The 26,493-nt window shown below is 35.8% G+C and overlaps 1 protein-coding gene across 4 annotated transcripts in view; it reads right to left on the bottom strand.

Annotated features, from left to right (window-relative positions):
- Positions 1-26,493, bottom strand: part of LOC109499872 (high mobility group protein B1-like) — an 807,961-nt gene that overhangs the window by 520,927 nt on the left and 260,541 nt on the right. The window lies entirely within an intron of this gene.

The following is a 26,493-nucleotide window of genomic DNA, read 5'->3' as shown; positions in this document are numbered from 1 at the left end:
AATCAAAAAGACTCTGAAGAGAGACCAAGAAATGTGGAGTTTGGCAGTGTAATATACAGAGTGATATATTGTGATGTCAAGAAAATTGTGCACTTATATGCCCAGGGAATGAATGCCTTATATCTCCCCAGTTCCTTATTGCCATCAGGGGCTTTCAATTCCTTGAGAGTGAAAGGCAGTGCAGTATCTCATCATTTTCTCCAGGAATTTTTATAAAACTCAAGACAATGAAACCAAGTCAGCTAGAGGATCTCAATAGACTCTTTCCTCTGATTACAAGGTCTTAAATCCAACTCTAACTTTCCTTTGGCTCAGGAAGGAGCTGTTAACACCAGGTCCCTTTGACAGGCAAATTTCACTCTCTGTAAAAATACAAGCATACAAATGTAGACACAGACACACACACACACACTCTCTCTCTCTCTCTCTCACACACACACACACACACACACACACACACACACACAGGCTGTCTTACAAAGAGCAAAAGCCACCTTGTAGAACACAGGAGGAAGCCTTGAGAAACATCATAGCAAAAACAGTAGGCAAAAGTGGAAAACAAAAATATAATTAATAAAACATAAAAATATATCTCATGGGATGCCTGGGTGGCTCAGTTGATTGGGCCTCTGACTTCAACTCAGGTCATGGTCTCGAGGTCTGTGAGTTTGAGTCCCGCATCAGGCTCTGTGCTGACAGCTTGGAGCCTGGAGCCTGCTTCAGATTCTGTGTCTCCCTCTCTCTGCCCCTCCCCTGCTCATGCCTGCCTCCCTCTCTCTCTCTCTCTCTCTCTCTCTCTCTCTCTCTCTCTCTCTCTCCCTCTCTCTCTATCAAAAGTAAATAAACATTAACAAAAAAAATTTTAATATCTCAAATTCATCTTAATGTTAATTTTTAAAATGTGAGGTTACTAGAAATACCTCCCCAGTTGATCCGAGATTTTTAAAATGTGAGGTTACTAGAAATACCTCCCCAGTTGATCCGAGATGCTATACACAAGGTAACCACAAGGACATTATGTTATTTGGTTGTTATTTCTTGCTGTGTGTGAAACATCTCGCTTGAAAAAAGCTGCTAAGAGCCTCCAAGCAGAATTGAGGGTAGAAAAAGTAATAGCAAGGGGGGAAAAAGTGTATTTCTAGATATAGCAATTGCTATGAAAAGTAAGAAAATAATATTACTTTGGCCCCTATCAGGAACTTGTATTACAAACAAGATTCTCATTTTAATAATGATCATGTATATTTATTGATTACCAGTATAGAAGACCACATTAAAAGGAAGAATATTGTTCATGTTCCTCTATAAATGTACAAATTTGCAAGTTTGAATATGTAGAAGTGATCTTCCTTCCATAACAATACCCATATATAGTATCTGTTCCCTATCTATACAGAATAAGCCCACCATAAGGAATCAGTTAATTTTTCAGGGGTAATAAATTAGTTTGATCCATGTCAGATGCCCTGGATAACCTATGAAACTGGACCTGACCAAGATTTGAGGCAAAAGCTCTGCACTTGCTAGACTCACAATATTTATTTATTCTTTGCATTTCCAACTTATCAAACTAAGTTACTCGCTACAGAAATAAAAGCAAATGTATCATGCCATAGACTACAGCTGTGTGGTTGTGAAACTGCTTAGTGTGAATTAAAAAGCATGTTACCATTTATCAAAATAATACGAGCATAAGTAAGAAATAATTCCCAATGCTCTGCACAAAATAATATTAGACACATATTATCTTTACCATAAATAGGGGCATTTGTATATTTCTTGTCACTTGTATGTTCAAATGGTAAGACAATATAAAAAAAATTAATAGGCTGCCACTAAGAGGTTACTATGGTGAAATGAGTGAAAGTAAAAATGAACTAAACATTTTAATAATAAATCAACGATTCAAATTACTTTTTGTTCATAATACAAAAATAATCAGGAGCACCTCGTGGCTCAGTTGGTTAAGCATCTAATTCTTGATTTCGGCTCAGGTCATGATCTCACAGCTTGTGAGATAGAGTCCCATGTCTGAGCTGATAGCACAGAGCCTGTTTGGGATTTCTCTCTCTCTCTCTCTCTCTCTCTCTCTCTCTCTCTCTCTCTCTGCCCCTCCCATGCTCATACTCCGTCCTCTATCTCAAAAATAAATAAACAAAAAAATTTTTAGATAATAATAATATTCAGGGTAATAGGAGAGGTTAGAAAAATCAAATTGAGCTCATGTAATTATCATACCAAACTACAAATATATGAAATAGTTTTAAAAAAAGGAAATTAGGTAATATGCCAATTTTTATTTAAATTTAAATGCATAAACAAATTAGACCTCAAAATATTTAATAACTACTTCTGTTGCATTATTACTCATTAGACTACATTTTATATGTTATAGATATATTGATGAAGGAAAAAGTTTATGATGAATTCCCAATATCAATATACAACTTCTAAAATCTTTTCTTAGAAGTTATGAGAAGAAATCAAAGCTCCTGTTTACATTACCTTGACAGCTTTCTAAAGGTGATTAAAGAATTTATATTCAGGGGTGCCTGGGTGGCGCAGTCGGTTAAGCGTCCGACTTCAGCCAGGTCACGATCTCGCGGTCTGTGAGTTCGAGCCCCGCGTCGGGCTCTGGGCTGATGGCTCAGAGCCTGGAGCCTGTTTCCGATTCTGTGTCTCCCTCTCTCTCTGCCCCTCCCCCATTCATGCTCTGTCTCTCTCTGTCCCAAAAATAAATAAACGTTGAAAAAAAAAAAAAAAAGAATTTATATTCAAATGAAATAATAAGTAATGAATGATGTATGGAGACATAAGGAAAATGTAATAATTTTCTATTTATTGTTGTACAATCTATCTTCAGAAAAATCAAAGATATTTTCGAAATTGAGGGTACTTAAAATAACCACATTTAAGTCATCTGGATTATGCTGCCAGCCAACACATGTGCTCCCATTAATACCTATATTAACAATTCAAATGGCAGCAAGAAGCACTACCTGTGTTGAAGGCCATGAGAAAAGGCTGGACTTAATAAAAAAAAAATTAAAATTAAAATTAAAATTAAAATTAAAATTAAAATTAAAAAAGGAAGCATTTGCTCCAAGTGATATCACAGTACAAAATGGGAGAACCTAGTTACACTGAATTTAACAAAATCTATACAAAACAGTCACTTCTGAAGCCATAGCAATGATTTCAACAATGCGGTATTTTCAGGCTTCAGTCACATTAAAATTATATTGTTTGTTTTTCTTGAAACTGGTATTAACACTGTTCGCATTTGATTTTCAAATTTGTCTTATGCTTATATTACAGTTTATCCATATGGAGCTTATTAGGTTTGTATGTCTATAAAAACAAGTAATATTATAATTTAAGAAAAAATATTGTTCAACACTGGTGATTCATGAGAAATCTTTTTTTTTAAGTGGACTTGCTATATATCCATCTCATACGTATCAACCCAAATTAGAGTATTTTTAATCTCAATGGTCTCTTAATATAGTGCAATGTGTGCGTGTGTGTGTGGAGGGGGAGGAGGTATCTATAGGTGCATGCATGTGTTTGTATAGATTTTGCAGTACCAAAATAAACCATATGAGAACTAATATATTTGTCAACCTGTTAGTTTATGCATTTCATGAAGATGAAAAGCATCTGGTGTCTAAATGTAAAGATAGCATTTTATGTTTTGGAGTTATTTTATTTATTTCTGCAAGATTTTTTTTTTAATATAAAAATGGCCAGATACACTAGGAATGAATCTTATATCTGTTTCTGGGTAGAGGAAAAGATATTGAAAAAAAAGATGTATACGGGTACCTGGGTGGCTCAGTCAGTTAAGCATCTGACTCTTGATTTAGGCTCAGGTCATGAGATCATGCCCCACATCAGGCTCTGTGCTCAGCTTAAGATTCTTTCTCTCCCTCTTTCTCTGCCCCACTCCTGTGCTTGCTCTCTCTCAAATGAAATAATTTTTTAAAAAGAAGATGTATCATCAATGTGGTTTTTTGTTGTTTTGTATATTGAGATTTTATTTTTTTAGAACAGTTTTAAGGTTCACAGCAAAATTGAGGAGAAGGTAAAAAGATTCCCATCTACCTCTACTCCTGACACATTCATAGTTTCCCTCATTACCAACATCACCCACCAGAGCAGTAATTGATAAACTACATTGACACATCATCAAAATCATCTAAAGTCTATAATTTGTGTTAGGGTTTATTCTTCATGTTGTACATTCTATGGGTTTGAACATATAATGGCACTTATTATTTCAGAATTATACAGACTATTTTCACTACTCTAAAAATCTGTGTTCTACCTATTCATCACTCCTTCCAACCCAAACCCCTCATCACTATTGACCTTTTTACTCTCCCCATAGATTTGCTTTTTGCAGAGCTTCATATAGTTGGAATCATACAGTATGTACTTTTTTCAGATGGACACCTTCTACTTAGTAATATGCATGTAAGATGACTCCATGCCTTTTCATGGCTTGATAGCTCATTTCTTTTTAGTGTTAAATAAATTGTCCATTGTATAAATATATCACAGATTATCTATCCATTCACCTACTAAAGGACACATTGGTTGCATCTAAGTTTTGGCATTTATGAATAAAGCTGCTATTAAATATCCATGTTCAGAGTTTTGTATGGATATAAGTTTTCAACTCTTTTGGGTAAATACCATGGAACACAGTTTCTGACTTGTATGGTAAGAGTATATTTAGTTTTGTAAGAAACGTCCAAACTATCTTCCAAAGTGTCTGCCATTTTGCTTTCCTACCAGCAATGAATGAGGGTCCCTGTTATTTCACATCTCTGTCAGCATTTGATGTATTCAGTGCTCAAGATTTTGGCCATTATAATAGGTATATAGTTGTATCTCCTTGTTTTAATTTGCATTTCCCTGATGACATACGATGTGGAACATCTTTTCATATGCTTATTTTCCATCTGTATAACTTTTTTAGTGAGATGTTAGGGTCTTTGGTCCATTTTATAATTGGGTTGTTTTCTTACTGTTGAATTTTCAGAATTCTTTGTATATTTTGGATAACAGTCCTTTAGCAGATGTGTCTTCCAAATATTTTTCCTAGTCCGTGGTTTGTCTTCTCTTGCTCTTGACACTTTCCTTCACAGAACAGAGGTTTTTTAATTTCAATGAAGTTCACTTACCAATTAGTTCTTTCGTGGATTGTGCCTTTGGTGTTGTATCTGATAAGCCATCACCTGCTTTCTCCTCTAGGGTTTTGATGGTTTCCTGTCTCACATTTAGGTCCTTCATCCATTTTGAGTTCATTTTTGTGAATCGTGTAAGAAAGTGGTCTAGTTTCATTCTTCTGCATGTTGCTGTCCAGTACTCCCAGCACCATTTGTAAAAGAGACTGTCTTTTTTCCATTGGATATTCTTTCCTGCTTTGTCAAAGATTAGTTGGCCATACTTTTGTGGGTCTAGTTCTGGGGTTTCTATTCTATTCCATTGGTCTATGTGTCTGTTTTTGTGCCAATACCTTGCTGTTTTGATGATTACTGCTTTGTAGTAGAGGCTATAGTCTGTGATTGTGATGCCACCTGCTTTGGTTTTCTTCTTCAATATTACTTTGGCTATTCGGGGTCTTTTGTGGTTCCATACAAATTTTAGGATGGCTTGTTCTAGCTTCGAGAAGAATGCTGGTGCAATTTTGATTGGGATTGCATTGAATGTGTAGATTGCTTTGGGTAGTGTTGACATTTTAACAATATTTATTCAGCTGCAGCAATTTCTTGACACATCCTCAAAGGCAAGGGAATTAAAAGCAAAAATGAACTACTGGGACCTCATCAAGATAAAAAGCTTCTGCACCACAAAGGAAACAACCAACAAAACTAAAAGACAACAGATGGAATGGGAAAAGATATTTGCAAATAACATATCGGACAAAGGGCTAGTATCCAAAATCTATAAAGAACTCACCAAACTCCACACCCAAAAAACAAATAATCCAGTGAAGAAATGGGCAGAAGACATGAATAGACACTTCTCTAAAGAAGACATCCAGATGGCCAACAGGCACATGAAACAGGCACAGATGCTCAATGTCACTCCTCATCAGGGAAATACAAATCAAAACCACACTGAGATATCACCTCATTCCAGTCAGAGTGGCCAAAATGAACAAATCAGGAGACTATAGATGCTGGAGAGAGATGCTGGAGAAACAGGAACCCTCTTGCACTGTTGGTGAGAATGCAAACCGGTACAGCCACTCTGGAAAACAGTGTGGAGTTTCCTCAAAAATTTAAAAATAGATCTACCCTATGACCCAGCAATAGCACTGCTAGGAATTTACCGAAGGGATACAGCAGTGCTGATGCATAGGGGCGCTTGTACCCCAATGTTTATAGCATCACTTTCAACAAGAGCCAAATTATGGAAAGAGCTTAAATGTCCATCAACTGATAAATGTATAAAGAAGTTGTGGTTTATATACACAATGGAGTACTAAGTGGCAATGAGAAAGAATGAAATATGGCCTTTTGTAACAACGTGGATGGAACTGGAGAGTGTTATGCTAAGTGAAATAAGTCATACAGAGAAAGACAGATACCATATGTTTTCATTCTTATGTGGATCCTGAGAAACTTAACAGAATACCATGGGGAAGGGGGAGGAAAAAAAAGTTAGAGAGGGAGGGAGCCAAACCATAAGAGACTCTTAAAAACTGAGAATAAACTGAGGGTTTCTGGAAGGTGGGAGGGAGGTGAGGGTGGGTGATGGGCACTGAGGAGGGCACCTGTTGGGATGAGCACTGGGTGTTGTATGGCAACCAATTTGACAATAAATTTCATACTAAAAAAAATAAAAAAATAAAAAAATAAAATAAAATAAAAAAATAAAAAGCCATCACCATACGCAAGTTAATCTAGGGTTTCTCCTATGTTATCTTCCAGGATTTTTATAGTTTTGAATTTTACATTAAACTCTGTGATCAGTTTTGAATTAATTTTTGTTAAAGATATAATATCTATGTCTAGATTCTTTCTTTCTTTTTTTTTTTGGCATGAGGATGTCCAGTTGTTTCAGCACCATGTGCTGAAAAGACAATCTTTGCTCCATTGTATTTCTTTGCTCCTTTGTCAAAGTTCAATTGATATTTATATGGATCTACTTTGGGGCTCTCCATTCTGCCCCATTTATTTATATGTCCTTTCTTTTCCAATACCACACTATTGATTACTATAGCTGTATAGTCAATCTTGAAGTTGGGTAGTGTCAGTCTTCCAACTCTGTTCTTCTCCAATACGACTTTGACTACTCTAAGTCTTGTGCCTCTCCGTGTAAACTGTAGAATCAGCTTGTTGAGATCCACAATATAATTTGCTGGGATTTTGATTGAGATTGCACTGAATCTAAAGATCAAGCTGGGGAGAACTGACATTTTGAGAATATTGAGTCTTCCTGTATATGAATATGGAATATCTCTCCATTTATTTAGTTCTTTGATTTCATTCATTAAACTTTTGAAATTTTTTTCATATAGAGCTTTTACATATATTTTGCATCAGTGTGTTTTTAAACACTTGCCCAAATATAGCACTCTTATGCCCATACAAATTAAGCAAAATTGGAAAACAAAGATAGATACTATGTATGATGGCTATGATGATGTTGGTCTACAGGAAGCATAAGATGATAAGTCCACCTCCCAGATTCTACTGATTAACCTGAATCAAATACTGTCTTCTGGTACAGTTACTCAGGTCATAAATAGCTCAATGCCAACCTTCATTTTCATATGTAAATGTATCTTTCATATCACATACCCACGGTCACTTCAGCTTCAAAATTTCCTGCATGACCATACAACTCCCTCTGTGACCACTCCCTTCTTCCAACCTCTCCATACTCCTCAGACCTTCATCATTTGCTCAACTATAGGAATATCTTCTGGATTTGTGTTTCTTCTTTATTTACAAAAATAGATCTACTGAAACATATGATTGGACATGGTATCTTCTTGTAGGCATTAGAGAAAATTCAAAACTGAAGATGAAAGAAGGAAAGGATACAGCATAAGAGAGCATATCCCATGAAATGGAAGTTTCACTTAGCCAGAAAAGAGCACTGGACTGAGCTCTTTATCCTTACTCAGCTATTAACCTAAATAACTTAGGCTAGTCATTCAACCTCAATTTCAGTGGTTGAAAAATTAGGAATTGAACTAGATAGTTTCCAAAAGCCAGTATCTGTGGGATCTATTAATACTAAAATCATAAGTTATATAAGAGAGATCAATGAGGCAAACAATGTTTTTATTGTGGCTTTTATTCTTTTATGAGCTTCATGTTATCATTTTATTCCCTTTTTAAAATTTTATTTTTAATTGAAAAATAACACCTACACATGGTAAAAAAATTAAAATTTATTTTTACCTTCAGCACAAATCAGGAAAAATTAATGAAAGCTTTGGTAGTGAACCTTATGATAATGTAATGTAGTGATCATTAACAAATGATATTAAATATTTATTTAATATTTGTCCAATATTTTATGTATCAAATTGCAACAAAAAATCACCTGAAATTTGACTTTACTTCTTATGTCAAAGATCATTAAACATGCAATATTTGTGTAATTCCTTAAAGGAGCAAAAGTACTTCAATAATTTGGAAAAATTAATATTAGGTAACTTATATAACTCTCTAAAGTTAACCATGGAAAAATATTCTCAAGAGTTACAGGAGTACTTAAAAGAGAATTATATAATTAAAGTTTCACTAAATAAGATTCAAAAACAAAAAGTTATAGAAATAAAATCTAAGCTTCTAAAGGAATTTGGTTCTTAATATTCTTCAGTCAGATTTGCATGTGCATTTTTCTACAGACGCTCATCTACTATTGGTCATGATTTGGTGCAGTTCTTGCAAACAAATGTAGCACTGAGTCACTGCACTGGATTAAAACCCACAGGTAAATTGTATTTCAAGAAGCATATGTGTGTGTGTGTGTGTGTGTGTGTGTGTGTGTGTGTGTGTGTGTGTGTGTGATTATCATGCACATCTCAAACAATTAAAACCTACAGTGTATCCACTGTGCTCTGGGTTTTGGGAGTAGATGCCCATGATTCATCGCTTACATACAACACCCACTGTTCATCCCAACAAGTGCCCTCCTCAATGCCCATCACCCATTTCCCCCTCCTCCCCACACCTCATCAACCTTTAGTTTGTTCTATGTATTTAAGAGTTTCTTATGGTTTAACTCCATCTCTGTTTGAAACTAATTACACTGTATGTTAGCTAACTTGATGATAAATTATATTTAGAAAATAAGTGAAACAATTAAACTCTAAGAATTCACTGAAATTTGAAATGGTTATGAGTGAAATCCCTTTTCAGAAAACTTAGGGGACCTGAGTGGCTTATCTGGTTAAGTGTCTAACTCTTGACTTCAGTTCAGGTCATAATCTCACAATTGTGAGATCGAGCCCTGCATCAGGCCCTGTGCTGACAGCAGCAAGCCAGCTTGGGATTCTCTCTGTCCTTCTTTCTCTGCCCCTCATCTGCTTCTCTCTTTTACAAAATAAATAAACTCTTAATAAGTAAAATAAAAATTTAAATGTATTCATAAAATATGCAACTGATGAGTCATGCACCACCAAACACCTCATATAATTTAATTTCATCAGTAACTGCATATGGTTGTTTTTGCTGTTAATGTTTTGTTATTATTACCCAATGATTGCCTTCATAAAATGCACTCTATAAATATCTATTGAAAAAAAAATGAATAAATGAATACAATCCTAATTTACAAGTGAAGAAGTAGGTTCAGAGTATTTGGAGCCAAGGAAAATTTGAGCAATTATACCTTAATAAAATTAAAGACATTATCTCCTCCTTATATGAATCTCAGAGAATATAAGACTGCCCATAATATTCACTCTTTTAGAACAAAATTCACCTTCATTTCTGGTGCTTCTAACATGTCAACAATCTCAAAGACATGCAGCAAACACATTAAGTCAACGAATATTTTGAAAATTTGAATCCAGTATTTGACAAGGATTCAAAGATGACACTCTAGATAAGCTTGGTGAAATTCTATAGATAAACATTAAAGTCTAGAATAAAGTTCAAGGGAAGTTTTCAATGATTTGTTAACTTGATAACCAAGTATAAAAACAATGGAATCAAAGAATGAGAACTACATCAACAAAATGAATTCTGGAAGGTATAATAGTTATTACAAATGTTAATTTCAGAACATAATAGAGATGGAACATGAATAGGGTATTAGAAATATAGTAAGTATAATTTTAACATTTTATATTTATATTCCCAATGTAGCAATGATCAAGTGGCATCATTAATGGTGAAGCTTGATATTAGGAGAAGAAAAAATAGATGACATGATCAAGAAAAATCAAGATTTATCAAAGTAGAAGTATTACAGAATTCTAAACCTAAGCTTGAGAGAGAAATTGTTTTGAGAGATGCTATCAATATTAATCATCATGCAATGCAAAGGTATGTATTATATATGCATATATATACATATATACATACATACACACACACATACACACATATAATCACACATACAGACATACATATGCAGTTGGGAAGAAAGTATTTATTGGATGCATATTTTGTGCTAAGGTATATTTTACTTTGATTACTCACATAATATGGCAATAGGTATTATTATCCCCAGAATACAAATGAGGAAACTAGGTTGACCTAAAATCATAAGAGCATGATCGTAGCGCAAGACCTTCCGGTTTTGAGCTCAGAGGGTCTGGGAGAAATCACAACCTCTCTGAGCTTTAGTTTCTTCACCTGAAATATAAAGATGATACTTGCCCTGCTGATCTTCCATAGTTGCTTTTTGATGGCAATCAGGTAACATATAAAGCCTCCATGTTATAGAGAGCACTTCACAAATATACGTGTTTTTATTACAATTATAAAAGATATGCGGATAGAATCAACATGAGCAACAGCAGAGTGGTTAAGAGCCTTGCCCCTGGTACCATAGTAGTATGCATCTTGGGTATGTTATTTTCTACCTGTGTAACCTTAAGAGAGTTTATCTCTTTACACCTCAGTTTCCATACTGGCATAATGGTAGCAATGATAATACCTATCTTACACATTCATTGTGAGTATTAAATGCTACAACATTAAAAGTTCTTAGAACATGCTGGTCATTTTAACTTCATGGAGAACCAGACTCTGGACATCTTTGCCAATTTTCACTATGACTAAACAATTTGTAAACATAATTCTGGTTAATGTTTATTTATTTTTGAGACAGAGAGAGATAGAGCATGGACGGGGGAGGGTCAGAGAGAGAGGGAGACACAGAATCCAAAGCAGAGCTCGAGCTCACAGACCGTGAGATCATGATCTGAGCCGAAGTCGGAGGTTCAACAGACTGAGCCACCCAGGTGCCCCTCATAATTCCGTTTATATCAACAAATATTTATTAAAAATCAACACTGAAAAATACTATGCTAGATATTTTGGGGCTTGCAAAGATGAACAGATACAATCTCTTCACTCACCTCAACCTGATGAGAGAAATAAACATGTAAATAATCATAATATAAGACAGAGTGTGATACACAGGAGTATCAGAGAGAAACTCCTGCTATACTTAGGTATGAAACAAACATTTAATTGCCTCCATTCAATTCTGCTCAGCCCCTCGATCCGTGGTAACTGAAGGACAACACTAGGGAAGGATTTTCTAAATTGATAAGCACAGTAAAAAATCATACTCATAATCTGGGTCTTGTATTTCAACAGGAAAGGAAGACTTAACTTTTATACTAAGAGTACCTTTCACGGGGCTGTCCTCTAGAAAGTAATATAACTGGTCCATGTATTTGGAATTCTTCTTCCCAGAGTGCAGATGGATATGTGCTGATTCTTTCAGGGTCTCTTATTACTACTGCAACTCACGTTAAAGACAGTTGCCTGTATGCGGGAATCAGTGTTTAGGAATGGAACCAATCAAAGATAAAAGACATGTAAAGAGATTGAAGCTGAAACCTCATTTCTCTAGGTTGCTGCTATGTAATCAATCTGTTGAATTCAGATGCCCAGACACCATAGTGAAAAGGTTGCTCTTTTTCCTTTTTCCTGTGCAAGTTCAGCAAGTATTTACTTGAGATCCATGAAGCTCAGATTGTACACTTCAGCCCTTCTTCAAAAATTTAATTAAGCCATCAATAATAACATTTCAATACCATCCCATTTACACTGTAACAATAACCTTTTCCTGGTCCTTTGTTGGAATTGTTCATTGATAGCTACGTTTTGAAACAAACTTTAAGCATCTCACCTACATTTATGCAATAACCAACCTTTTAATTTTTCTAGTTCTATTGTTTCTGTTATTTTCAATACATTCTGGACAAATTCTTATAGTGCTTGTCATTTTTCAATGTACTTCCATTTATGTTGTCATTCAGTTATGAAGGAGCTGAGTGGACTCAAATGAATGAAAGCAAGAAAATGTTTGATTCATATCTGAAATATAGTAGGAATTTCTCACTGATACTCCCACATATCACTCTCTGCATTTAATTATCATTATTTATGTGTTTATTTCCCTTATGAGACTATGAGTCTTCAGAGTGAAGTGATTCTTATCTTAATCATATTTGTAGCCCCTAATGTGCAAGTATATTACAGTATACAAGTATATTGCAATCCAGATCAAGAACTATCAGTGGTTACTTAATAACAGCTTACTGGGAAAAGAAAACACTCCACAATATGTCTTCACCTAAATTCCAATCTTATGTCCTGACATTCTCCTATACATAACCTATGCTCAGATGGATTCTAAACCTGAGGAGTTAAAGGAAAGAGAGAAAGAGACTATCTGGTTTCATCTCCGTACAGTCTACATTGGTTGTAGATAGAGTTCAGAACTATATATATATATATACACACATACTATATATATATATATATATATATATATATATATATATATATATATATATACACACACACACACACACTAAATTGATATTCCCAATTCTAAAACAAATAAACTATCCCCCATTCTCCAAGGTCACTCTGAAATTTTCTACACCCAGGTTTTTTTTTTCATTATTACCAGCCTAAACGGTAAGTTTCATTCTCAGATCACTGCTTCTCAGTGCCCATCTTAAATAAAACCTCCTGCATGAAACTTCTCCTGATTTATTGCTTTTCTAAGAACTTCTATGACATTTTGCTTATATCGCTTTTTTGATACTTACCATAGTCTGCCTTATAGCCATCTGCAAAGTTGCTATCCTCATTAACTAATATGACAAATATAATCTTCTAAAGACAAGAATTATGTTAAACTTGTTATAAAGTGTTTGACAGACTGAGTATAATGCTTTACATACAGAAAGCTCTTTAAAAAAAAAATCAGGTGCTACACTGCTTTATACTATTTAGTTCCTAGAGTTGTCCCTGTATTTTCCAAGTTGGAGTGGCTAGCCTCTACACAATTAACACAATACACAGACCCTACGCATCAAAAGATGTAAGCACAGGCCCCCAAACTCACCTTATATGTGCCTTTCTTCTAAAGCAAAGGTGTTACTCCCCTAAATGCTAGCAGGCCCACTGTGTTCCAGTGGGCCACATCAAGTTGGAAGCTTCTAATTATCAGCACAGCAGCATGCAGCTTTTACATAATGACTTAGTTTTATGCAACATCAGTGCTCTGAGCAAGGGAGAAATGTTAATAGGCAGAGTGAAATGAACTATGTGGACAGACATGACAAGAAGCAGCCCCTTTTTGGCACTGCTATTATTTGAGTTATTTGGTCATACTTATGATCCCGTGCACAAGGCCTAGAAATAAGGTGCCTGGGCCACCCTGTTAAGTGGCACTTTAGTGCTGGAGGAAGGAGGCAGCTTGCTTCACGAAGGTTGGTTATGATATCCATTTCTCATTCAATACAGCAGGAGAAGAGAGCCTTGAGGCCAAAGGGAGGCAGTCCATGAACCTCTACTTCAGTGCTTACGCTGTAATCCAATCTCCCTGATGGCCTGAACTCCTTAGCACACCTTCAACATTCCTCCTTACATCATCCTGCTCCTCTACACCATCATAGCTTCACACCATTTCTGAAATGTGAACCACTTATGTTCCTTTCTCTTCATTCCTTAAACACCCCATCCCTTCATCTTCCCAAATGTCTGTTTCCTGTGGCAGAGATGATTTTTGTACAGTTAGTAAGACCTTCACACACTGCCTTACAAACTATCAGAAAATATCACTGATGCCTTGAGGTATTCTGGTACCATGGGAACATGCACTAAAATCTTCTAAACCTCATTCAAAGGCATATATTTTCCCAAGGTTGATAAAAGATCACCTTACCCGCCCCCCCCCGCCTGAAAAATACGAGTTGTAATGTGTCTTAAATTTATTGCAATCTGCAATAAAACAATCTGTCTTAAATTATTGTAATAATTGTCCTAGTTATTCTCCTGCCCCTCTTTAAAAAAAAGTTTATATACTTATTTGAGAAACAGAGAGTGAGCAGGGGTGAGGCAGAGAGAGAGGGAGAGACAGAGAATCCCAGGCAGACTCTGTGCCACCAGCACAGAGCCAAGAACCATGAGATCATGACCTGAGTCAAGATATAGAGATGGCCTCTTAACTGACTGAGTCACCCAGGTGCCCCCTTCCTGCTTTCTCTTTACTATTAATGTTACAACCACTTCTGCCAGTGGCAGGAGTCTGAGCTGGTGACCAAAAAGAGCAAGTCTCAGAATGTTCATCCCCCATATGGTGACCTTAGTCTGCTTAGAAATTTTTAGTATTGAATGACCTAAAGCAATTTTAAATTACATTTAAAAGATTGGTATATTTTATGTTTTTAAAGAGGCATAGGTTTCTAATATTTGAAAGTGGACAGCGTGACACAGGGAGGACCAAAACAACAAGGTAAACTGTAACCCAAGTCTAATGCAAAACTCATTGTGACTGAAAGAGTCTGAACTAATGTGCTGACCATATGAGATGAATTCAAGTATTTTGGAAATTCATGGGGACAAATTCATAATATTACTCTAAACTACATTGTTTACTACATATATCCTATATTCTTCTAATTCCCTCTATCCTACATTAATTTAATTTTGTTTTCCTGGGTACAAGTGAAAAACTTAACTTATATCAACTTCTCATTAGATGTTTGTTAAAAACTGTGGCTAAGCAAAATAAACCAATCATAGAAAGACAGATATCATATGATTTCACTCATATTTGGAACTTGAGAAACTCAACAGACGAACATGGAGGAAGGGAAGGAAAAATAAGATAAAAGCAGAGGGGAGCCAAACCATAAGAGACTCTTAAATACAGAGAACAAACTGAGAGTTCCTGGAGGGGAGGTGGGTGGGGAGGGATGGGTTAAATGGGTCATAGGCATTAAGGAGGGCACTTTTGGGATGAGCAGTGGGTGTCAGGGTGTCATATATAAGAGAAGAATCACTGGATCCTACTCCTGAAGCCAAGACTACACTGTATGTTGACTAAGTTTAATTTAAATTTAAAAAATACTGTGGCATATAATAGTTGATCATCTTCAGACTAAAATTTCACATGTATCCAACTGTTTGTGGAAATAGATGTTTTCCTAACTCCTAAAATCCTGCTACATAGATAGGGAAAGGCCACTTAAACCACAAAGAAAGCAGAAGAAATCTGAACTTGGAAAATTTCATAGGTCAAGGACTAAGGATGTGATTTAGGATTTACATGATTTAATGAATAATATGACCTTTTCCTCTGCATCAATCTTTCCCATTAACTCTGACCTTGGTCAAATCACTAAATTTATCTAGTGTTCAACTGCTACTTGTAAAATGGAGATTACAAATTATACTACACAGATTACAATTAGAAATATGTATAATAAAATATAAAAAAAGTCTTTGTAAATTGTAGGGAGTTATGCAAATGAAAAAAGATAGCATGTCCTAGACTTGGAGCTCTTGCCTGTCTTTCTCCTGTGATAATTGTGTTCCCACTAAGTAATATTTATAATTGATGAATGGGCAAATTTACCCCTATGTTTGTTTCTGAATGCATTCTTTTGGATGTTTCATTTCTGAAAGTAAAACATATTGAATACGAGTTGCAAATAAGCATTTCTCTCTCTCTCTCTCTCTCTCTCTCTCTCTCTCTCTCTTTTCTCTTTTCTCTTTAGTTTAACCATTTGCTCTATATCCTGAATTATCAAATTATTTATATCAGCATTTTAATTTATACAACAAAATCCATGTAAATCTCCTAACTCCAACATGTGACTTGGAGGAATCTCATTACTACTTTTCCTTTCTAAATTTAACATAGCACACACATATCACACACACATACACACACGCTCACACACACACACACACACACACGCTCACACACACACACACACACACACACACACACAGAAAGCAAGTCTTGGGAGAAGTAATATTATTAAGTCTTCAGAGAAGTTATGTGCATAACTACTTAGTTATAAATTAGAAACACTATCTTTAAAACCAGATTGGATTCCTAAATTCACCATTTATTAACTTATGTGATCTTGAGCAGGTTACCTATCTCTCAAATTTTGTTTTTATATTTAACTCTCAAATCTGAAAGATAAGGAAAATATGTTTTTTTAAAAAATAATTAGTGTTTTTATAAGAAAGTTTGTGAAAGTGCTGTGTATATTATAAAACAGCCTAGACAGAAAAAAGTGTTGCTATTACAATAATAATTATTATTAATATTATTTACCAAATGAACAAACAAAGCCTTAATGATTCTATAGCTCAATGAACCTCACATCCTCGATTCTGGCGGGGTCCAAGATACCCTACTGGGTCAACACTAAAACCAGTACCTCCAGCTGACATCGCAGTCACAGTCTGAGGAGTAATTATGAGAATCAGCAGCAAATATAGAGCCAAAAGTTAGATGGTTTAGTCCAAATAGGACAAACTGAAGAGGCAGAACCAAGATTCAAATCAATTTCTTTTGAAACTAAAGATGAAACTATTGAACATGATGGTGGTTAAAGGGAACAGAAAAAGACAAAGATGGAAACATTGCTTAAGGTAGAATTCTGGAGCTTTTGCCAGCAATTTACGGGACTGTGTTACTGGCATTGCATTCTGGGGGGAAATATATATGGAATGGCACATTGGGAAAGGTAGGGCACAGAATCAGACTGTTCAAGTTAGTGATCTAGCCGAACCTGAATTGCACAAACTGTAACCTGGGAATACAGATGGAGAAATGGCTGGTCCAGAGACACACAACTGTGGTAGATCATACATTTAATCCTGAATAACTTTAAGTTTGGAGCTCATGGAAATTGTACAAGTAGATTGGGCTTTAGGTGACATTGTCATATTACTTATTTTCATTCTAGTTTGTTTGACGACAATATCTCACGATCCAGTTTCCTTTTCTTACTACCTCTCCAAATTCTTCTTAAATACATTAAGTTTCCAAAGTGATAATAAGAAGCAGTAAAAGTATCACCACTTACAAAAAGAAACTATACATTTATTTTATGATGGCACAAATCATTTATAAACATAAAAAAAATCCCTATAAACCCCATTTCCAATCTTACTACCAGGGTACTTACCTTATTATTAAGATATTTCATTAAAAATCTTTAATTAGTATCACAGGTGTTAGTAAGAATATTCATACAGGCACCTGGGTGGCTCAGTTTGTGGAGGGTCCAACTCTTGATCAGCTCAGGTCATGATCCCAGAGTTGTGGGATTTAGCCGTGCATTGGGCTCTGTTCAGCATAGAGCCTGATTAAGATTCTCTCTCCCTCCCTTTGCCCCTCTCCCCCATCTCATGCTCTCTCCCTCTCTAAAATAATTTTTAAAAATAATATTTATATAACCATCCTCTAAAAAGTAAATACGCATATGCTTCTTTTAATGTGGATATTATTAGCAGAAGTTGACTCAATAAAGGTTCCTGTTTTTTTTTTTAATATAAAACTTCTATGACTTCAAAACTTCTTCAGTGCTACATGGTTCCAACAGTTTAAAAATATGTTAATTATCACTAGGGCAGGAAAGCTAGATGGTCATGAATATTAAGAATTTTATACTAAATATGTTTTTACTTATAAAATACTGATAATGGCTTTTTTAACATTTATTAGTTGCTTACTCTATGTGAGCAGTGGTTTTACCTATTATCTTATTTATTTTTCATAAGAATGTGAAAGAATCACAAAAGTGTGGAGCCCTGATGAAGCCAGACCTGTAAGCCATCCCGTCTATCCCTAGACTTTTCAGTTACATGAACCAAAATATTATCTTCTTCTGTAAGCCAATCTGAGTTGGCTCTCCTGTTACTCTAATTAAACAACCTAAAAGAGAGAAAACTTCAAGAAAATCATAAAGTCATAAAGACTTTCTTGATACTCCTGATACTTTTCTCTCTGAGATACTCCTTGTGTGACAATTTATACTTTAGAATATGGTCAATCACATCATTTCTATTTCCACTATAAGCTTATAGGTTTCTTGAGCAGAAGTTCTGTATCTTATTCTTTTCATATATTTCATGGGGCTAGAATTATATCTGGAGTATATCAGGTGCTCAAGAAATTCTATTCCAATTACTACTTAATCAATTCATGTAAATGCGTCTTAGCTGAAAGGATTAAAGGGTTACTTTTTTCTGTTTATTTTAGCTGCTGATACACTAAATCTACTTTGATGATTCATGTTTGCCAGCCAATATGACAACACATAAAATTTCCAATGTATTCTGCTCATCCCTAGACAGGGCAGCCAGGAAACGTGATAGCACCTAGGCAGCCCAGCCAGACCTCTGACAGGTGCCACCCACTCCACACAGCCAGAGACCAAAAGGGCAACAAGTGCAGAAGGACGTGGAGTGTCAGGGAAACTCCGGGGTGCCATGACAGAATGATGAGAACCGTGTCTAACTAGTGCTGATGGGAGAGCAGTCCTCCGGGGTCAGCAAACCTCACCTTCGAACATCAGGAAAATGACAGCAGAAAACCTTTTCTTAAGAGTAGAGAGAGAGGGGGGCGCCTGGGTGGCGCAGTCGGTTAAGCGTCCGACGTCAGCCAGGTCACGATCTCGCGGTCCGTGAGTTCGAGCCCCGCGTCAGGCTCTGGGCTGATGGCTCAGAGCCTGGAGCCTGTTTCCGATTCTGTGTCTCCCTCTCTCTCTGCCCCTCCCCCGTTCATGCTCTGTCTCTCTCTGTCTCAAAAATAAATAAACGTTAAAAAAAATTAAAAAAAAAAAGAGTAGAGAGAGAGAGAACGTAGTCAAACTCGGTGACATTAAATTAATTCAAGTGTTATCTCTGAATTTTAAAAAACTTATCATTGACTTTTCTTTTAACAAAATCAGTGGGCATCTTTTTTTGTTTCCATCCCTTCTTCACCGACATAGAGAGACAAGCAATTGCTTGTGATTTATCAAGGAGTTCACGCAGGAAAGACACAGAAAGAAGCCATACATACAGCCACGGTATGCATGCTCATCTAGCGGAACTTCTCCTATTGGTGGCTATGTTTTCCTCTTTGCTGGCACCAAAGATTTAAATGTCTAAAGAGCACTTCATCAACATTCTTTCACTTTATAGTGCCTAGAGTGTAAACAACACATATCATCCATCTGTTCTTTCCGGGAAATACAAAATAGTTTTGGGTAAATTGACAGTTTGATGAATTAAAATATATTGGAAAAAACTGCAAGCGCCTACTATGTGCCTGCCACCCCAACCCCCCCCCCCACCATACACACACACACACACAGTTGTTTTCACAATACTCTGTCTTCAGGGATTTCACTCTAGTTGAAGTGGTTCTCCCTGAAATAAAGGCGACTCATAACTTGATAACTTTCATTCCCTCACTTATCTCTTCACACTCCCAACACACAAAATATCCAAAATTACAAACTAAAACAAAGTAGGAATTTTGTCTCTAAATTTATAATGCATAGAGGGTCTTTACAGTCTAATTATCTTTTTTTCTCAAAGACTGTAAAGCAGGAAACCATCTTCCTAAGAATGGTCTCTCTCTGCATTTATTTTTTATAGTAGCATCCATGCTTAAGGGAGATCCTATTTAAGGCCTTTATTTAAGGGAGATCTTAATTAGCATACATGTATCCTGGATTACATATAATTGATGTCAATGGAAAATCTGATCAATGTTTGCCCATGTAACACATTAAAATATTTCTACATGAATAAATGCAGAAATGAAAGTTAATTTACTCTACTAAAAAAATGTGAAGTGCGCTAAGTAAGGCCTTACTGTAGGCAGCCCTACCTTATTCTAGGTAGCACTGAGGTAAATTAACCATCACCAACTGTCTAGATTAGTTTCAAAATTTACACATCCTCTTTTCAAATGCTAATCATTCAATTGCCCTTACAAATCCTCAGCACACTCCAGCAGGTTGCTTACAACACAAACAACACCCCATTGCACTATAGAGAGAAGGGGCATTTTCCCTCCAGTCAGAGATGTGTTTTTTGAGTATATACATTGTCAAAAAGTCAGTACAATAAGGAAAGGAAAGAAGATTTAGGAAAATGAGACAAGAGCCATTTATGAAGGACTCAATATTTAAAGACAGTAAATGACATTTGGTGCTGCTTTTAATCAAATTCAATATCCAATAAGTCCTAAACTTTTGATCTAATGATAAGACTGATTAAAAAAAAAAGACAACTTTCTAGCTTCTGGTTCCACATGTAAAGAGCTTGGAAGTCATTACCCCATCCTAACACATAAAAAAACTGGAAAAGTCAACAAGCTTTTCTTGGATCCCTAAGAGAGGAAAGGACATACAGCAGGTCACCACCCCAAAGTTTGGAGAGAGAGACAGATGAATACAGGGAATCACTGCTTCCTGGAGAAGAGACACATGAATGGACACTGTTGTGAGAACCAATAAAGTAAAAAAACCTGAATTGTAATTCATGAGTTGCTCCAGGCTTAGTGTGGACAACTCTCAGAATTAAAACCCAAAGCAATGTTACAGGTTCAATGCAATCCCTATCAAAACCCTAATACCATTTTTCACAGAACTAAAACAAATACACTTAAAATTTGTATGGAACCACAAAAGACCCCCTAAAAAGCCAAAGCAATCTTGAAAAAGAAAGTTGGAGGTATCACAATATCAGCTCTCGAGTTATACTACAAAACTACAGTAGTCAGCATAATATGGTACTGGCATAAAAATAGACACATAGATTAATGGAGCAGGATAGAGTCCCCAGAAATAAATTCACACCTGTATGGTTAACTAATCTACAACAAAGAAGGCAAGGATAACAATGGGGAAAAGACCGTCTCTTCAACAAATGGTGTTGGGAAGACTGGACAGCTACGTGCAAAAGAATGAAATTGGAACACTTTCTTATATCACATGTAAAAAAATCAAAATTGATGGGGCGCCTGGGTGGCGCAGTCGGTTAAGCGTCCGACTTCAGCCAGGTCACGATCTCGCGGTCCGTGAGTTCGAGCCCCGCGTCAGGCTCTGGGCTGATGGCTTGGAGCCTGGAGCCTGTTTCCGATTCTGTGTCTCCCTCTCTCTCTGCCCCTCCCCCGTTCATGCTCTGTCTCTCTCTGTCCCAAAAATAAATAAAAAACGTTGAAAAAAAATTAAAAAAAAAATCAAAATTGAGTAAAGACCTAAATATGAGCCCTGAAACCATAAAACTCCTAAAAGGAAACATAGGCAGTAATCTCTTGAACATGAGCCTTAGCAATATATTTATGGATATGTTTCCTCAGGCAAGGGAAACAAAAGCAAAAATAAACTATTTGGACCAAAGCAAAATTAAAAACTTTTTCACAGCAAAGGAAACCATCAACAAAGTGAAAGGCACTCTACTGAATGGGAGAAGATATTTGTAAATGACATATCTGAGAAGGGGTTAATATTCAAAATATATAAAATACCTATACACCTCAACATCAAAACAAACAAACAAACAATCTGATTAAAAATAGGCAGAGGGCATGAATAGATACTTTTCCAACATAATGATAGCCAACAGACACGTGAAAATATGCTCAACATCACTAATCATCAAGGAAATGCAAATTAAAACCACAATGAGATCTATCACCTCACTCCTGTCAGAATGGCTATTATCAAAAAGGCAAGAAATAGCAAGTCTTGATGAAGATGTGGAGAAAAAGGAACCCACATGCACTGTGGGTAGGAATGTAAATTGGTGCAACCACTGTGGAAACCACTATGAAGTTTTGTCAAAAGAAAGTTAAAAACAGAAATACCATGTAGTCCAGGAATTCTGCTACATTGTATTTACCCAAAGAAAACAAAAACACTAACTCAAGAAGATACATGCATCTGTCTGTTCATCACAGAATTATTTATAACAGCCAAGATATGAAGACAACCTAAGCATCTGTTGATAGACAAATGAATAAAGAACATTGGTACATACATAATTGGTATGATAATATAATGTAGCATTGAAAAAATGAAAGCCATTTTAGCAGTATAAGAATGAAAAAGTTGAATTGGAAGTATCAGTGAAAACTTGTAATTTTTTAAGAAAAGGTTATTATCTGACAAGACAAAAAGGAAACTTGTAGCTTGTGTGTCATCCTATCCTATCTCAAATGCTCATGTAAAGCAATGTATACAGTATTCAATCAGTAGCATCCAGACTCAATCCTTTGTCTACTCTCCACTGAAAGGAGTCAAGTCTTTTATTTTTTTTTCAATATAAGAAATTTATTGTCAAATTGGTTTCCATACAACACCCAGTGCTCATCCCAAAAGGTGCCCTCCTCAATACCCATCACCCACCCACACCTCCCTCCTACCCCCCATCAACCCTCAGTTTGTTTTCAGTTTTTAAGAGTCTCTTATGCTTTGGCTCTCTCCCACTCTAACCTCTTTTTTTTTTTCCTTCCCCTCCCCCATGGGTTTCTATTAAGTTTCTCAGGATCCACATAAGAGTGAAAACATATGGTATCTGTCTTTCTCTGTATGGCTTATTTATGGAGTACTACGTGGCAATGAGAAAGAATGAAATACGGCCCTTTGTAGCAACATGGATGGAACTGGAGAGTGTTATGCTAAATGAAATAAGGAGCCAAGTCTTTTAGAACAATTAATTCAATCCATGTAGGTAGGACAGTTCAAAATGAGCCTGAGATACCATGTTGTCAAAACAAGGACACTCTTAGAGTAACAGAGATAGTCAAAAGAGATAAAGAGGTCAGTCTGAATAAAGACCTACTAGTGGCCAAGTTGTATCAATAATCTCTTCAAGACAATCCCTGTTCTATTGTAGGCTTCCTGTAACTATGGAACAATACCCTGAAGAGTCTTGGAAGCCCTACTGTTTAATTAAAAGGATCTATGAAGCATGCTGTTAAGGTATGTAGAGGTCATCATATCCATCTGAAAGTTTTTAATGTTGTTCTATCTTAAATCATTCTAAGGTCTTAACCAAGGTTTTTATTTCTATCCTAGATTTGATCTTTCTGTTGAAACCCTTTCTTACCTGGAGAACCCTTTGCTGTTGGAAACAAATCCTTCTAGACACTTTTATATTGTCTTCTAAATTCCATTTTAAAAGTGAATAATGTGTTCTTTCATACATTTCTCTCCTCTCTCATTTCACTATGAGTAGCTAGAAGAACTCGGTGGTACCTTCAGGACCATGTCTGGAAATACCGTAAAGTTCACTTGGTGTATTTTCTCTTTTCCATGCTAATACAGGCAACAGTTTTGTTAACTTTCTCTCATTATATAACTAGGGTCTCCTTTTCCCCAGCATTCAATGACAGCTTCCACACTTATTTGACCCTCCTTTGACAGACTTCCTGAGTTCCTCTGGCTTCGCTAACAACCTGCTCAGGACTCTTCAAGCTTTCTTCACAGCCTTTCTTCAAGCCCCTTCTAACATCTACTGATAACTCGTCCCAAATATAATGACACAAGTTTTGGTGTTTTGTTTTGATAGAACCCCACTTCCAGATCCAAACTTCTGTGCCAGTTACTATTGTTGCATAACAAATGCTTCAAAATTTTAAAACAGCAAAAATCAATTTATTGTCTGCCATGGATTCTGTGGGTCAGGAATTCGGAAAAGGCTCAGCTGGATAGTCATTACTAGAGTTCTCTCCTATGATTACAATCAGACCCTTCAGAGCTGGAATAATGGCAGCTGTTGCAGCTAGAGACCAGACAAGCATCTTTCTCTTTATGTGGTCTTACGGCTTCTCCATGCTCTTTACTTATGAACTAGTTTGGATTTCTTTACAGAATGACAACCTGAGGTCAGTTGGGATTATTTATATGGTGGCTTGGAGTTCCAAAACTAATGTTCTGGTGAACAATGTGGAAGCTGCATTGTCTTCTTTTGAAGTAGCCTCAGAAGTCCACTTGTTTCTACTGCATTCCTTTAGTTACAAGCAAACCATAAATACGCCCAGATTCCATGGGAGAAGAAATAGATTCTAGTTCTAGTGAAAAGGTTCTAGAAATCCATATGGGTGAGAGGTACTCTTACAACTATCTTGGAAAATAAAATCTGAGATAGGATCTGACTGTGGAAAGCCTCATTTACTGGACCAACAAATTTGACAATTAGCTTATACAGACTAGTTCTGAATTTCAGTGTTAAGATTAGTTGAGAGGCATACTACAAGTAATTTGAGAGGCATACTACAGTTATTGTTACAACTATCAAAACTGAAATAAAATTACTAAAAAATAAAATAGAACTCATATAAAGTTATTTTATAACATCACACTCATTTACTTAGATACTTAAAGACAAAGTGGTGGAATTATAGCTAGTTAATGGGCAATTTTACATTTATAAATCCAGTTCTGTCTATGCCAAAACTTCATTGGATTATATTCAGGATATGGATATTGCCCCTCTTGGGTTCTAGATGGGAAAACATTAAAAACTCCTGTTGTAGCCAATAAGGAGCCATTGAAAATTTGAATGTCAATATCAACACCTGTATTCCAACCTTAGCTGTGACCTCCTTGAAGCCAAATATTATTTTTATTCATATTTTGTTATCATTTCTTTTATCAGAGAGACTATTCCAAAATATTTGCCACTTTGCTCAACCCCTTAATTCACCCTTACCTACTTCATTTTTCAATTAATGGTTTCATCTTGTTCTTTTTTTTTCCTGCCCAAGTTAATAGCATGACCATTAACCAGTCACCCTACTAAACAATTTAGAGCTCTCAACTTCTCTAACTCTTCAATCCCTAACAATCTGTTCTCAAATCTTAATACATTCTATATCAAAAATGCCTCTTCTGTCCTCATTACCCTAGTTTAGTCCTTCAAAAGCCTTTACTTGAATTATTTCAGTGAACATCAAACTTGTCCTCTTAACTGAAGTCTCTGTTCTTCAATTCTTCAATCAGTTCTTTCTTCCTTACAAGCAATTCACATTGTTTCCTTGAATTTTTTTGAATCATGAAATGAATAAAGAAGACTTCCCTTCACATGACGCTGCTAAAATTTAAAAGCCACTCACTTCATGTCAGACTTCAACCTACAAAATTCAATAGTCCAATTGTTGAGTACAAGTGAGTACAGATTCTATTCTAACATTAAAGAGAGTGTGTTTGTTGTGGGGGAGGGGAACGGGGGTCAAAATCATCATATTACATCCAGATAAAAAATATTCATATTAAGGTTGGTAGGAATCACAGAGGAACTAAATTTAAGACAGTTTATGAGGCTGGTGATATGTCTAAAATTTCCCTTACTACTATCAACTCTAAAAGTATTTTATACACATATTTTCAAGAAATTTTATGTTCAATTATAGAGTGGCTATTTTCCCATTTTAAATATTTCATCATAATCTTTGCTAATATTTGCATTCATATATAAAATTTATCTTCGTTGGGTGACATAGTTAATAAATAAAACTTAAGATATCATCATAACATTGAACTTTCAAAATCAAAAGAACCAGATCCCTCCTCAGATAATTTATTTTTTCCCCTAACACAGAAAGTATTCTATGCTCTTACTGCAATGGACTTCTCACCATTTCCTACATAGAAGACTCCACAAAAACTTTTCATCTCTGTATAATCACTTATACTATTCTCTCTTCTTAGAATCTACTTTTACCCCAGTTCTGACTAACATAATCCTACATATTTACTAGAGCTAAGTATAATATGGAGCCTTTGCTGATGAGCCAGACATAATTGATTTTGCCTCTCTGAAGCTATCAGGGTATTTTAGTCATTGCACCAATATGACATTCAGACCTATATCACCAGGAATATTAAACACAATGTTCAGAGACTCTCCTTGAATATTCTGAATCTAAAGTAAAAATCTCCTAGGTCTGAGGAAACTATTAGTTTGGGGGATTACGACACACCATATGGATATTTTCTCTAAGACCAACTGG

This window comes from Felis catus, chromosome B2 (genome assembly GCF_018350175.1).
Source record: "Felis catus isolate Fca126 chromosome B2, F.catus_Fca126_mat1.0, whole genome shotgun sequence".
Lineage (NCBI taxonomy): Eukaryota > Metazoa > Chordata > Mammalia > Carnivora > Felidae > Felis > Felis catus.
This window is presented reverse-complemented; position numbering and strand designations above follow the sequence as displayed.